Raw genomic sequence first — 15,811 nt, forward strand, 5'->3', positions numbered from 1 at the left:
TATTCACCCAAGAACAGGTCATTGGGCTGTGTTCGTGCTGGTAGAGAGATTCCCAGACCCCCCTTTTGTTTGCATACATTAACTTTGGGTTTCACCCTATGTCAACAGGGCAATCCAGACGTGGACCCCTTGCACACTGTTCTTAGAGAGGCAACAGTTTCACCTCACTGATGATGCCCAACAAGGCTGAAACACGTGTATGGGGTTACTGATGGTACTCTTGTTCAGAGGAGAATTGCCTAGCATTTCGGCGCTGGACTGCCCCTGGGCAGGACAAAGGCTGATATGCGGGGAAATTTCTTCTCTGTGAAAAGGACAGTGAGCTAAAGACTTGGTAGAGTCTCTCCCAGGGGTTATTCACCCAAGAACAGGTCATTGGGCTGTGTTCGTGCTGGTAGAGAGATTCCCAGACCCCCCTTTTGTTTGCATACATTAACTTTGGGTTTCACCCTAAGTTAACAGGACAATCCAGACGTGGACCCCTTGCACACTGTTCTTAGAGAGGCAACAGTTTCACCTCACTGATGATGCCCAACAAGGCTGAAACACGTGTATGGGGTTACTGATGGTACTCTTGTTCAGAGGAGAATTGCCTAGCATTTCGGCGCTGGACTGCCCCTGGGCAGGACAAAGGCTGATATGCGGGGAAATTTCTTCTCTGTGAAAAGGACAGTGAGCTAAAGACTTGGTAGAGTCTCTCCCAGGGGTTATTCACCCAAGAACAGGTCATTGGGCTGTGTTCGTGCTGGTAGAGAGATTCCCAGACCCCCCTTTTGTTTGCATACATTAACTTTGGGTTTCACCCTAAGTTAACAGGGCAATCCAGACGTGGACCCCTTGCACACTGTTCTTAGAGAGGCAACAGTTTCACCTCACTGATGATGCCCAACAAGGCTGAAACACGTGTATGGGGTTACTGATGGTACTCTTGTTCAGAGGAGAATTGCCTAGCATTTCGGCGCTGGACTGCCCCTGGGCAGGACAAAGGCTGATATGCGGGGAAATTTCTTCTCTGTGAAAAGGACAGTGAGCTAAAGACTTGGTAGAGTCTCTCCCAGGGGTTATTCACCCAAGAACAGGTCATTGGGCTGTGTTCGTGCTGGTAGAGAGATTCCCAGACCCCCCTTTTGTTTGCATACATTAACTTTGGGTTTCACCCTAAGTTAACAGGGCAATCCAGACGTGGACCCCTTGCACACTGTTCTTAGAGAGGCAACAGTTTCACCTCACTGATGATGCCCAACAAGGCTGAAACACGTGTATGGGGTTACTGATGGTACTCTTGTTCAGAGGAGAATTGCCTAGCATTTCGGCGCTGGACTGCCCCTGGGCAGGACAAAGGCTGATATGCGGGGAAATTTCTTCTCTGTGAAAAGGACAGTGAGCTAAAGACTTGGTAGAGTCTCTCCCAGGGGTTATTCACCCAAGAACAGGTCATTGGGCTGTGTTCGTGCTGGTAGAGAGATTCCCAGACCCCCCTTTTGTTTGCATACACTCAAAATACATTCAAACACAAACATTCATACACATCCGACACACCCCCCCACCCCCGCATCTCAACATACACACAAAATACATTCAAACACAAACATTCATACACACCCTCTTCCCCCCATACACACGCAAACATAAAGCAAAACAAACCCAACACACAAACACAAACAGACCACTTACCGGAGACGTGCTGGAAGGCAGGCAGGTAAGCTGGAAGTCGCTGGAATCGCACTACGGCTGGCATGGTCCAAGGCTGAAATGCCTTCCGGCATCAAGCCTTATGGACCACGCCAGCCGTAGTGCTGGCCCTCCATTGGTGCAGCACACACGCATTACGTGGCTCGTAGGAGCGACGTGATGCGTGTGTGTGCTGAGCCAATGAGGGCCAGTGTTTTCACCGGCCCGGAAGTCAAGAAAGACTTTCCTAATGGAGGGCGGCCGCGCGGGCCGCCCTCCATTAGGAAAGTCTTTGTGCCTCGCGGGCCGGTCAAAAGGGCATGGCGGGCCGCAACTGGCCCGCGGGCCGTATGTTGTGCACCCATGCCCTAAGGTATGCCTCTGCCCCTCTTGCTGCTTCAGGGGATTCTGTCTTGTATAAGCCCTCGTAATAATTTGCGAAGCCTTCTGCTATATCCACCAGCGTGGTTCTAGGAGTCCCCCGTGTCTCTTCCAGTGTTGTAACCCCTCTTTCTGCTCTTTGTGCCCGGAGCCTCGCGGCAAGGAATGCATCTGCTTTATCCCTTTTCATCGTAATACTTCTGTTTGAGATATTTTAGTTTACACAGGCTTTCAACCAGTTTAAGCACCTTTAGTTCTGCTCTTTTTTCCTGTAGGCCTTTCAGCTTCCCACCTCCATCTCCACCCTCCGCATGCATCCTCGACTCCCCCTTCGATATTTCACGTCAAAGCTTATCTTCTTGGAGCTTCCACTCCCTCTTTTTCCGCAGACCTTTCCTGATCAAGATACCTTGCCATGTGGCCTTTCCTGCTTCCCAGACTTGTATATCTGTTTCCCCTGTGTTGTTTATTTCGAAATATTTAGCTATATCCCCTGTCAACTGATCAGTGAATAACTGGTCCTTTCCAAAGCAGTCTGTTGCACCTCCAACTGCTGTCTGCCCTGTATATCCCCTCTATGTCTAATGTCAGTCATAGATTTCAGGGTACTAGCTGCACAGCGACCATCTGTTGTGCACCAAACACTTGGTTGTTCGGCTAGGTGGGGTGGGAGCGAAAATGGGCATGTCTGAACATGCGCAGAATAGCTGGGTGGTTGTTGTTGAGGAAGGGACTGTGGGCGGGGTGCGGAAGTTAACTAGTGTTGGGTATTGCCTTTTACAAATACAGAATGTTCGGGTAACAGCATAAACTCATCTGCAAAAAAGAGTTGAGATTCCACCCTGAGAACCGCAGATGGGCAGCGGGTAATCATTATCCTCCTTTGTTGCACACACATTATGGCTGACTGCATTAGTGACATGACCTGGACATCTGGGGTCTTAACAAATACGTAAAAAGGCATAGAACGGTAACATACCTGCACAGGAACAAAGATAGGCATAGCACTGGAATGAAAGCCAAGCCCGGCAAGCCACCCGACGCACCCTCCAGATAGGAGACACAGCGCTAGTGAAGAACCAGGCGCCACCAAGGAAATTAGCTCTCACATACAAATCACAACCATGGACGGTCGTGGAAAAGAACAGCATGGTAACAGCATCACAAGGAAGCGAGAAGGTGACCCGAAATTCCTCCCACTTTCGTAAAGTCTCAACAACCATGTGGCAAGAGACCACCGGAACCATCACGGAGCATGGCGAACAGACTATGGCTAAGACGGAACAACCACGTGAAGCCAAAGGTCCACCCCGGGACACTGACCATGTACTGCCACCAGTGGACGATGGAGAACCAGTCCTCCCAAGTGCCAGCACCACCATGAGATTTGAGAACCACCACCGTTACTTCCTCCGGCGGTAATTAGCACCGTCCACCCTGATCGGAGGGTTTGTGCTGCACGGGATCTATCGGCGAGCTGGTACACTGCACATTCGTGACTGTGAAAAGTTGATTTAACGTTATTGATCAAATTTCATGTTGGTATTCAGTTTGGGGAGGGATGTGATATAGTCATGTGATTATGAATGGCGTGGAGAAAGTTAATAAATGAAGGTGAAAGTCCGCCAACGGGAATTGCGTCCCTGACACTAATTCAGTGTGCTTGTGAGTTATTAGTGCGGGCCTGGTAGCACACAGGGGCCTCTTCAGTACATCACAAGCGCCAGCTACAGCTAGCAGTCTTGGCCGGGCCTGTGGAGCTGGGTGGCACAGTGTGACTGTGTTCTCTGCTGCCCCCACTTTGCCATGGCGTGTTATACTCTACGTGGTTCCAAGCAAATCGGGTGCACCTGAACAGCTGCAACACTTTGCAGATGCGACACTCTTAATACTGGCAGTGTGTTTGGGGGACACAACTTCTCTTTAACTCTCTGGTGCAGCCGGCTCTCTTGCCTCTCTCGCTTGCTCTTCCAGTTTGCGGTGTTGGGTAAATACATGTCCCTGGGTTTTTTAAGCTATTGCTGGTCTCTTTAAAAGACAAGAGATGCCTTGTTACCCAAACCAAAGAGATGTAGGATGTCCTTAGACCTTGGCCAATAATTCTAACATCAGGTTGCATCTTAGACACTGCCTGCTTTTAACTTCCACCATGGTAGTAGGTAGGAACGCCATGTTCTATTTACTCCATGAAGCATCTTTTCAAAATAATTGTTTGCGAGTAATACAGCCAAATTATGAGCAGTAATACCAGCTGAAAACCTCCAGTAATTCCTCATCATTTCATCTCCAATCAAAAGCTGGGGGTAAGATTTGTTTGCCCCCCACCCAAATATTAACTGAAAGGATGTGATAGAGAAAAAATGTGCACCCTGCTCGACAGGGAACAAAGAAAATGTGACTCGTAGTTACACTTTTGCCGCCCCTCGGCGCAATTTCTAAAGTTTGCGGGGCTGGGGGCTTAGCTTGCCTTCCAATGTATTCACAATCATGCTGAGTTGAGAATGCATGGAAAAGTGAAGTGTTCCCCGGCAAATATTTGTAACCAGTGGAGGGGCAGAGGCAATACACCAAAGAGTCATTACTGACCCTTCTGTGCATTTTTCCTGCAGCACTGTGGCGATCACGTATGCATTTTGACCAATTTCTCAGGAAGGGAAATGCGTTTTTAATGTAAACCAAATGCTTAAAACAAAGATGGGGTCAAATTGAATCAATGCATGCAGCACTTCCATTTTCCTGTATTTTAGTTTTTTACCACTTTATTCGCGACAAAGTCATAGTGCTGTGTTACAAAAACTTTGCACTGGTGCAAAGCACAAATAGTGCTAGGGCAATTAAGGCCCTACGGCAAAGAAAATACACTTCCAAGGCATTTTTGCACAAGGGCAGCAGACTAGGAGGTGCACAAAGAAAGTGAAAGAATATGCTCCTTGAACTGGGGACATGTTTGGCCTGATGCAAATTGCCCTGGCACCTGTGATGCGTTTCTGAAACACTGTCCATGAGGGTTCCAGGAACCTGGAAATACTGCATGCTGCTGTATTTGCAGCAAAAGGCCTCTAAATGTTTATTGAGGCCCCAGTGTTGTTTAGAGTCTAGCAGCTGTTTGGGGAATTCATGACAGAATCATCAAATGCTTGATTGAAGTATATTCATAATCAAGCTGTTTCTGAGTTCCTTGGAGGCCACCTAGTTCAAGAGCTGGGCCGTCACAAACATTAGGCGCAGCGCAGGACAGGACAGGACAGGACATGACATGACATTGGGGCTCATTCTGAGTCGGGCGGTCCAGTAAAAAAGTGCTGGTATCCGAGGATACTGGCACTCTACCGGACTGCCCGACCATAGGAGTGCCGACGAGACACCTGGCTACCTCCAGCTGAATGCTGGCCCCACCAGCCAAAAAAGCCCTTGTTACCGCCACTGGCATTGCCGATGGCAGTAACGAAAGCAAATCCCCTGATGGAGCCCTATGGGACTCCATAAATGGGAATTAACACCGCTCCGCCAGCACCCGTAATCCGGCAGCAATGCCACCAGACCGGGTGTCGGAAACGGTAACAGCCTTTTCCGTTATCCTGGCGGCCCTACTGCCAGGATACCAGCAAGGTTTCAATGAGGCCCATTGTTTGCTGTTTGCACGACCCAGTAACAACGAGGCCGTATATTTCATAGGCTCTTAAGAGTCAACATTTCTCATACAGTTAGAAAAGGCCATTTACTCTGGTCGCCATAATAATATCCAGAAGTGAAGCTGTTGTGCAAAGCATGTTGTCGATCAAACTGAAAGAACCGAAGAGAAAAACAATTTAAGGGAAAGAAAGTTCAACGTTTTTAATGAGCCAGGGGACACGGCATATAAAAGACGTCGTCCACAGCATGGAGCTTCAACCTGGTCCTGGAAGTGATCAGATGCTGGGGTTATGTGGGGTGTACTGTCAGGAAACTATGGGAAGAAAGGAACCCAACAACTGGTTTGTGTCATTAACCTTTGAGGAGAGCGAAACTTGGCTCTTTTCTAGCAGTCCAAATCTGAAAGCTGAAAGGTGCATCAGTCATCCTTTGCTCCAGCAATGCTGCTGCCTGTCTGCTTGGAAAAATACCTATTTGTGACAATCCATCAAGCAATATGTATAATAATCCCTGAGCACGTGCAGGCATATGAAAATCATACCTAAGGAATTCTGTGTTTCGTTATAGTAATAGAAGGCTTTGAATGCAACTTATAGAATGATGAGATGTGATGATGTGTTATGACCAGGTGCTAGTCCTACTCTTCCTCGTCACAGTGCTGACCTTTGAGGTATGACGGAAGAACCTTTTATTATCTTTGCTTAGCCCTGCTCTCAGCTCCATGGAAATGCAAAACCGCATGGGCCCCTCCATTCAGGGAATTGTGGGGGAGACCGATCATGCCTACCAACACCAGGCAAATCAGGACTTGGAGCAATGAAGATTGCTGCTAAATAATCCGATCCTTTCCGCAACAGCCTTTCCCTCGTCCCAGTACTCACTTTTGAGGTATTCCAATGCTAGCAAAGGAGTGGTTGCTATAAGACAAAACCACACAAAATGAAAGGTATACTTTTGCACATCCCACACCCCTTTTTCAAGGTGGCAGTATTTATCATTCTTAAAGGTTGTAACCAATTAGCAAGGCTCCTTTCAAAGGGAAGTTTTAAGGCAGCATGCTTCTGTGAATCTTCTGTGGCTCAGTCCCCCACAAGGATGTGCCGCCTTCCTCTCATGGTGCCCCCCCCCCCATTGCCAGGTCAGATTCTCTCATGCCATTGAAAGACAGATAGGAGAGGTGGTCTACACGCTTTCAAAGTTTTCCAATAATAAGTGCTCAGTCAGTCCCATACTCCACGGTATTATACATTTTCTGGAAGTCCCCAAAAGCAGATTCAGCCATACATGATGCATAGGGACTTAGCTTGAGGGAGATCTAACTCCCCACACAAGGTTTATTGATGGTTGAGTTCATTTTCTTGTCCGCACAGTCTCTCACAGTGGCCTCCTCAGTATTCGTGGGCGAGTGACCAGTGAAACTGGCCAGCATGGAGTCTACCTCTCAATGGATACGGCACTGTGGCTTCTTCTCCTTGTAATCTTGCTGTTGTTATCTTACCCCGAACTTCCCATTCCCTTAAGATTTTTCTCTGGATGTCAGACATCAGTGGCAATCAGCATTTGTCTGAATGTTTAATGTGGCACATTGTAGGTCCGCCAGAGACCGAGGGGTACCCCAAACTTCAAACTCAGTGGTGTTTGTTATGTTGAAAAAAAACGACATCCTGGAAATCTTTATCCAGATGGTTCCGGCTGGGATCACTCTCCTCCTGCTGGGTTTCAGTGATGAGGATAAGGACCATGCAGTAGAGTATGACGATGACGAAGAACATGAGGAAGTGTGAGTTATCCACTTTCCTTTTCTACCTCTTTTAAGAGCCTCTTCAACCCATAAGGGCCCTTTAATGGTAACCTTCACCTCTGTCTTGAAATATCTATGGGTAGAATGTTTTTTCCTCCTCATTTGGGAAGAAGAAGGGGGGAATCAGAAGAAGAACCACTGCACCTATGCTGTAGATGCACTCTATTCCCACTGCATTGCATGCCATGTGCCTCTCCCTACGTGGCATGCTATGTCAGACACCTCAGTGTCGGCATCTGACATCTCCCGTCACTACATTATCAATGTTTGTAAATTAGTTAAAAATGCAATCTACTAAATAGAATTTTCTATACCCATGAATGTCTCTGCGGGTTTGGTATGATTCCTAGTGCCCTTTCAGCATCAGCTTCCGCAAACCAAACATTTAGATCCTCGCCACGTTCGTATTGTGGGAATTTTGGCTGTAGGGTTTCCTGTGTTTTTTGTAGATTTGCTCTCATTCCCACATTCTTCGTTGAGGTACCCTTCCTCTACTGTACCATTTATGATTGAGTGCTTTGCAGGGTCCTCCTGCTCCCTTCCATGGCACAGTACTAGTCTTTCCAGATACCATTGTTTCCATCTGTAGTTTGTATACAATGTTCTATCACCTTGTGCCCTTGTGGGGGTTCACTGTGTCAAGGCAATGTTCTTTTGTCCTTATGAGACAGCTTTACTTTTAGCTGGAGGTAATTTTCTTTAACCTCTTTTCTCACATGATGCATTGTCTTCCTTTTAACACTCTTTACACTAATTATTTTTATTGTGTTTTGTCTTATTCACAGTGGCAAGAATGGCACAAGCCTTTCACAAAGTCATAATGATGGAAAAAAAGATTAAAAATAGAAAATACAAAAGAATATGAAACACAAATTAAAATATAAAAGAAAAAAAAACGTTATATACCACAAACGTTTTCTTCTTTACCATTAGCTGTACTTCACCCATGTAAACCTCTGGTTGATTACTCACTTCACTGACCCAGGCAGGTGGTATCTGTGTATTGGCGCATCTTTCCTGCATTAAGAAAATGGGATAGGTTCCTGTTACACTGATTGGAGTGCTTTGGCGAGCTGGTAGTCCCTTTTGAAATTCTGCTTAGCACTGAAGCCCACTTCTGTATGCAGCTCGTATCATGCCCTTGATGTAACTGTTCGCTCTCTCAACTTGTCGGTTTCCATGTGGGCGATGTAGAGCAGAATTCTTGTGCTTGATGTCTGTTTGTTTGAGATATGTTTTCATTGTCTCTGATGTAAATTGGACTCCTTTGTATGTTACTATTCTCACCTAACTCTTTTTGGAAGAATCGTATGATCAACTTAGTGGTTATTTTATTCATTAAATCAGCTTCCATCAATTTGCAAGTCTAGTCTACTATTCCTGTTGCATACATCTGTCATTTTGGCATGCAATCCATTAATCTATAAAAGCAACACCCACTTGGAGCCCCGCTTAGCTCTACCATCCTAGATTTGCCTGTAGTGGTGCTGGTCTTAACGTCAGCCTTTCATCGCCTCCCTTCTATACACGGTGACTGCCTACTAGTCTTTCAATGTTGATGTTCATTTGCAGCCCCCAGTATTGTTCTATTGTTCTACATTTTGTAAGGGTGGTCTCTTTGTTACCATCATAACGCAGTTGAGGTAATCAAGTTCTGGTGGCTGGAGCTGGTATCATCACATCATTTTTCATGACCAGCCCTTCATTGAGACATCTTTCTGCAATTCTGCAGCTCATTTAGTAAAAACTCTAAAAATAAAATATGAAGAGATAATAAAAGTATTTTTGTAATAAAAACTCTAGACTACTCAGATCTGCTTAAGTTGCATTAGATCTGTGGGCTCTTACCGGGGCTGTGAACTGTGGTAGTTTAGACATTTAGTGATCTTTCTCCAAGCCCTCCTTTCTTGATGTGTTCTACCACTTTCTGGAGAGTGGTGGTATTCTCCTAGAGTTGTTTGCTTTCTCTGCTTGTTTTCCTGTATCCGTCTCCGTTGCTGGATATATTTGAAGAGAGGGTCCAGAGAGGGTCCCGGCAATGCCCCGCCTCACCCCCATGAACATGACAGGCCGAAGAGCCAGGAACGCTGAAAGTCACTCATCCTTTTTCGGACAAACCAAAAGTGCTCAACTGGCTGGCACGTATGCAGAAAGGTATTCCCTCAGACAGCCATTCCAACCATATCCATTGCAGATCCTTCCAGATCCACAGAACCTGATAGAGATCGTGGACCCAAACAAAATAATGCACTGCATCAATTAAGCACCAAGAAGCCACTGTGCTGATGTCACTAGTGACACCACGACGTAGCACCGATAGTCATTAAGCATACTCGCAGCCCTGCACCGCATTACACAAACATACATTCGCATACACGAAAAACATGCTTACACAGTTCTGTAGATAGAGGATGGTTACATATCCATCCTGTCGAAACCTTTATTATTTTTCTCATTAGCCAAATGCAGCAACGCTGAAACGCAAAGCAACAAGAGATCCTGAGCAGGCTTGCAGATGCATACGGCACTTAACTCTATGGAACTACAGGAGTATATATAGAGCCTGGTAGGACCACGTACGACTGACTTATAGGGAACATAGCACTGTAACAGTATGTAGAAAGCACATTACAAGTCTAAGGAAAATTATAGGAGGCCTCAAGCCACAGAACACGAGACAAGAGGAGCAGACTCAGGCTGCATAAAGCACAACTGAGCTTGCAGCCAAGGTCAGAGATAAACAGTCACATTCCAAGCTTCAGACGACAAGGCACCAGCTGCAGAAAAATGTAATACATCCTCATAATGCAGATCCAGTGAGCTCAATTTTGTGGTCTATAACCACTTGATGCAGCCGAACTAGACAATGGGCATTCACCCGTGGTGGCAAGACGAGCCAATATCAGCGATCCAGACGAGAAGTAAAGTGTTGCAATGTGGAAAAGCACTCTCACAGGTGGTCTACTACCAGATACAATTCTGAATCATAGTCATTTCACATCAACGTGAAGAGGTGCACAGAGGGCTGTGAACTGAACTGGGTCTCAGTCCTGGGGAGAACAGATCTAGCCAATCAAGAGACCGAAATCCCATGGTGGATGTCAGCAGGCAAGAGCCAATGGTAACTTCACAACTCTGCAACAATGTAATAGATAGTTTTAAGGGACGGGGCAGGCCCGCCACCTGGCATGCGAGGACCAGTACAATAACCTCTATAGGGGATAGATATATGTGTTACTACTCTCAGCACTCAGTCAGTAGTGGGGATAGGTTTTTGGGGAAGGGCCCAGGTGATGACGGCATGTAGCATCAAAGCTGGGAAACGCACCATGGAAAATTGAGAAGTACTGGGGAATCGCGATTGTCTTGTATGATCCCTGTTGCTTTTTTGTAATAAATCACAGTTCCAAATTGCCATTGGCTGAGTACTCTGTTCATTCTGGGGAAGGGTTGTTGGGCCCTTGGGAGTCGGACGAATCCCCAGACGACCTGTGGCATACCTGTTATTCATCCCAAAATATTGAAGGTTCTATCAAGTGGGTTTGGGTAGCTCATTCTGTACAGCCACGCTGCATTAACAATCAGATTGCCAATTTTGCCATCCTGGGTAATGCTCTATCTTGAGGTTGTTTTGATGCTAACCCCGCTAGAAGAGGAGTTGGATTGCCTGGGTTACTCAGTCCCAGCATGTTTACTAATGGCTTGTGGTCGGTCCATAGCCTAAATTATCTTCCCCATAAGTGCATCCTGAATTTATTTTCTGCCATTGGGTATGCAAGCATTTCTCTTTCTATTGCAAAGTAATGCTGTTATGTTTCCATTAAGGTATTTGAGGCAGATGCAACATTGTCATGTCGTTCTTTTCTACTTGCATTAGTGCCACTCATAATCAATATGCACTGGCATCTACAGCTATTACTGTCTTGCAAGCTGTGTAATAGGGTGTGAGATTTGGGGGGTCTTCTATTTCTTTTTGGATTTGTTTAAATGCTTCTTTGCATTGATCTGTTCATTCATATGCTCCCCTTTTCGCCATGAATTATATTAAGCACTCTGCTTTTGTCAAAAGAATCACTCACACATGTGTTACAGTGTTCTGCCATTCCCTGTCTTAGTCAGACCACTTTGCTAACTCCTCCATGCTCACTCTTTCATAGAGGTCCCCCCATCTGCCACACATCGCATTTCCACCTCAGCCAGACAAGCCAAACACATTACAGACACAGACCACCCCCTCCATCTCATTCACACATCCCTTTATGCTCCTCAATAATTACAACAGCTTAATCACACAGGCACTCAACAATATGCCCACCCCCCCCAGCAACCACCATGAACTATGATTCAGAAGTTCCCTCCCCTCTATCAAGCAAGAAGCCAGATGCCTAGAAAGAGCCTGGTAAAGGAAGCCATGCTTCGCCACCAGAACACCACCGAAACACTGATGCAACAAATACAAAACAGCCATTTGCAATGCCAAAGTCACCAATTACCTCCAATAACTCACACCAGTTGTACACAGACACTATTCAACATTGTCAAATCCATCTCCAACCCACCATTCATGCTTCCCACACCACTATTGAATGCAATATGTGACTCCTGCATTCACTACTTCAACTCCAAAATATACATCAGGCAAGCCCTCCCCTCAGTTATCTCACTCTCACCCCCCCTGCTCCAAACCATTCCATCATATGGGACACCTTACACCCCATCGACACAGACATCCTCATTACCCTTACTACCAAAACAAAACATGCACACTTCCTGTATGATTCATGCCCACCTAAAGTCACATCCAACTGCATTACAGCCTATCCCCCCCACGCTCCCCACTGGCTCAAGATCACAACTCCTGTCTCTCACACGGTATTATACCCTCTGCACTCAAAATTGACAAATCTTACCCCTCCTCAAAAAACCATCTCCCACCCACATACTCCTCAAATGGAACCTCCCCATCACTATACTGCCATACCTCGCCGGAATCATGGAATGCTTAGTCACTACCCAACTGCAACAAGAGATCACCACAAACCTGATTAACCCCTTCCAAACTGGCTTTGGACCTTGATATAGCACTGATATCACTTAACGGCCTTCACAACATCACATACAAAGGACAGCACTATTCATACTCCTCAACCTCTCTTCAGCCTTTGACACCATCAACCACACCGTTCTACCCAACATCCGATCCTATCCCACTGGTTGAAACTCTCAGGCACTGTCCGTGACTGATTCACCTTCTTCCGTACTGACAGGACACACTTTGTCTCTTACCCCCTTTTCAATCCAACCCCACCCCATTCGAGTACAGAGTCTCCCAAGGCTCCTCCCTGTCTCCACCCCTCTTCAATCTATATGTTGAATCCCTTGGACAGACCCTTAGCAAACACAATGTCCATTTCTACCAATACACAGATGGCACACAAATATACTTCCAAATCTCAACCCCCTCCCAACTCCACTTCCTCAAAAGATGTCTGTCCACGATCACCACCTGGATGGCAATACACTTCCTATAGCTCAAACCATCAAAAATGGGTTTCCTTCTCATCTGCCCCAAAGACATATCCCCAAACTCACCCTCTGGATCAAAGAACTTCACAACCAACACATATCCTTCTCCACACCTGTCAAATCCCTTGGTTTCACCATCAACCCCCACATTTCCTTCATGGACCACATAGCTGCTGTCACCCATCAAGACATGCTCTCAAATCTTGACACTAATGCCCCCTCTATCCTCATTCTCCTTGACTCCTCCTCTGCCTTCATCACGGTTAACCACGACATCCTGATTGCATGTCTCTCTGACACCTGGGAATCACAAGTCAAGCTCTGGCGTGGTTAACCTCCTTCCTCTTTGACAGTCCATCCCAGGTGGAACTCAGAGCCTTTCACTCGACTATCACTCTCTCAACCAGTGGCATTCCCCAGGGATGTAACCTATCCACCTGGTTCTTCAACGTCTATAGGGCTGCCCTCGCACGTGTGATTGCCACTTTCACCTCTAACTTCCAGTGCTATGCGGATGACAGGCAACTATCTTTCAGGCTACCCTCACCCTCATCATCCTCCTCGCTCATATCTGTCTGCTATTCAGTCCTGGTGTGCTGCAAACAACCTCTCCCTCAACGCTTCTAGATCTGCCTGCTTCTACCCTCCGCCCTCTGCAGCTCATCCAGAACCGGACTACGAGACTTGTCCTTGGCCTCAAGCCCAGGGATCGTATCTCTCCAGGACTGAAATCCCTGCACTGGCTGCGAGGATTAAGTTCAAAACCCTCTGCATCCTCCACAAGGCCTTCTGGGGCCAAGGGCCTCAATACCTTCAAATCTCTCTTCCTAAATATCTCCCCTCTCGAGCTCTTCTCTCATCCACCTCCAACTCCCTCAGGGTCAGTCGCTTCCCCAAGCAACAAGTTGGTGGTAGATCACTTTCTTCGGCCGGGGCCTCCCTCTGGAACAGCCTCCCTGCCCCCCTGAAACTTGAGCAGAACCATCTCCGGTTCAGGCAGCACCTCAAAACCTTTCTCTTTGCTTCTGCTTTTTCTCCTCCTCTCCCCTGCTGATTTCCTTGCTTATACTGAAACTGCACTGGCTTACCTGGCCACCCTCTGATCTCGGGCCCAGGCCCCCCCCCCTCCGCCAGTCGCACACTTGCACTGCCCTCCTGGATACCCCAGCACTTGGGCACTGTTCTCTGTATCCCTATAGTCCTACCATTAGCACTTGACACCTGATGCCTGAACTTACCCTTCTTCCATGCACTTGCCACCAGTTGGCCATTCTTTACTTTGTTATTTATTCTTATCCCATGTATGGCACTGTCCCCTTCCCCCCTCCCCCCTACAGTTCCCCTTCCCCCCTTTCCATTCACTTGCGCGATCTGAATGACACTTGGCCTAGTAGGATCGCTGTCTGTCTTCCCTCTGTTCCCCCTCCATTGCCTCGTTTCGCCTTTAAACACTTGTGTATAGGCGCGTTATAAAAGCCATATCATATCATATCAACATATCATGATGGCACCAAGACTGAGATTGTTTGTATTGGGACCCCTGATCCCGCTTTCCCACTTTCGCTCTGGCCGTCCTCCCTTGGCCCTGAAGGTACGCATACATATGTAATGTTGTGCTCACACTTGGAGTTTGTACTAATCACCATATGTGTTAAAAGAATGTACCTTTTGTTAAAAGAAGAGGCATTCTCTTTATACAGCGGCGTTTAAGACCTGCTGACCTGGCAAGAACTTGTTTTTAACAGAAGAATTGTGTTTGGTCACTGTATGTCGAAGCATGCTGAGCCTGCTAAAACTATCTGCAGATTACGGGTGGGGAAGGAATGAGTAAGCACAGCCTCGTGCACAGAGATAAGGACACAGAGGGGCACGAGAGAGAGCGAATAACAGATAACAGGAAACCACAATAGCAGATGTTGAACTGTTGATCGTTGATGCAAAGTCATGACTGGGAGGAACCGCCTTGTGGTGGACATAATCTATGTGCAGCAATGTATGACAATGTAAAACAGATGGGTATAAAAGGACCACGATGTGCAGGGCAAAGGGCGGCACTTCGACGACTTGCTTTGCGAGACGGTTGAACTTGTGGCCCATTCGCGAATGCTTGTGTGTTAATAAAGCAATGTTTACTCAACTCTTTTCTGTTTGAGTTTTTATAGGGTCCCTTTTGTACTGGTTATGGTGACAGCGAGAAATCGCACCCACAATTTTGGTGTCAGAAGTGGGACGCGAAGGAGCGACAGTCCGTCACTGGGTGAGGAACGCCGCGGCGGAACCGGAGAAGGAATTGATCACGGGGCCCCAACAACTGAATCCGCACCTTTGATTGCAACCAACGCGTCATCCTTGTTTTTCCGGCTCCGTTGGCGGTGGAACAGCAGGCTGTCGCCCTTCGGGTCCGGAACACTCTGGCGGGACCCTTAAGATAAATGGTATGGACGGATGCATGATGGAATAAGGAAATCATGATTCAGGGTTTGTGAAGAGGACGGTGGTAAGTCCGTCTATGAAGAAGTAATGTTGAAATGATGATATGATATGTTAGATACGCCAGGAGGATGTATTATTATTGTTAGCCAATAGGTGCATATTTGGGAAAGGTGAGTGTTGTAGGCAATTGCGGTATACCGCCAAGATGGGTCAAACGGCTTCCCACAAGGTCGGTATAGGCAAGAGACACTATGCCCCCCTTGAAGGAACCCCTGCATTTGATATGTTGATTAAACATGGATTGAACTCGACATTGTTTTTAAGGGAGTGGTCTGAATATACAAAAGATTCGATTGAACATAATTG

Source organism: Ambystoma mexicanum, chromosome 5q, assembly GCF_040938575.1.
Source record: "Ambystoma mexicanum isolate Mex_15411 chromosome 5q, UKY_AmexF1_1, whole genome shotgun sequence".
Classification (NCBI taxonomy): domain Eukaryota; kingdom Metazoa; phylum Chordata; class Amphibia; order Caudata; family Ambystomatidae; genus Ambystoma; species Ambystoma mexicanum.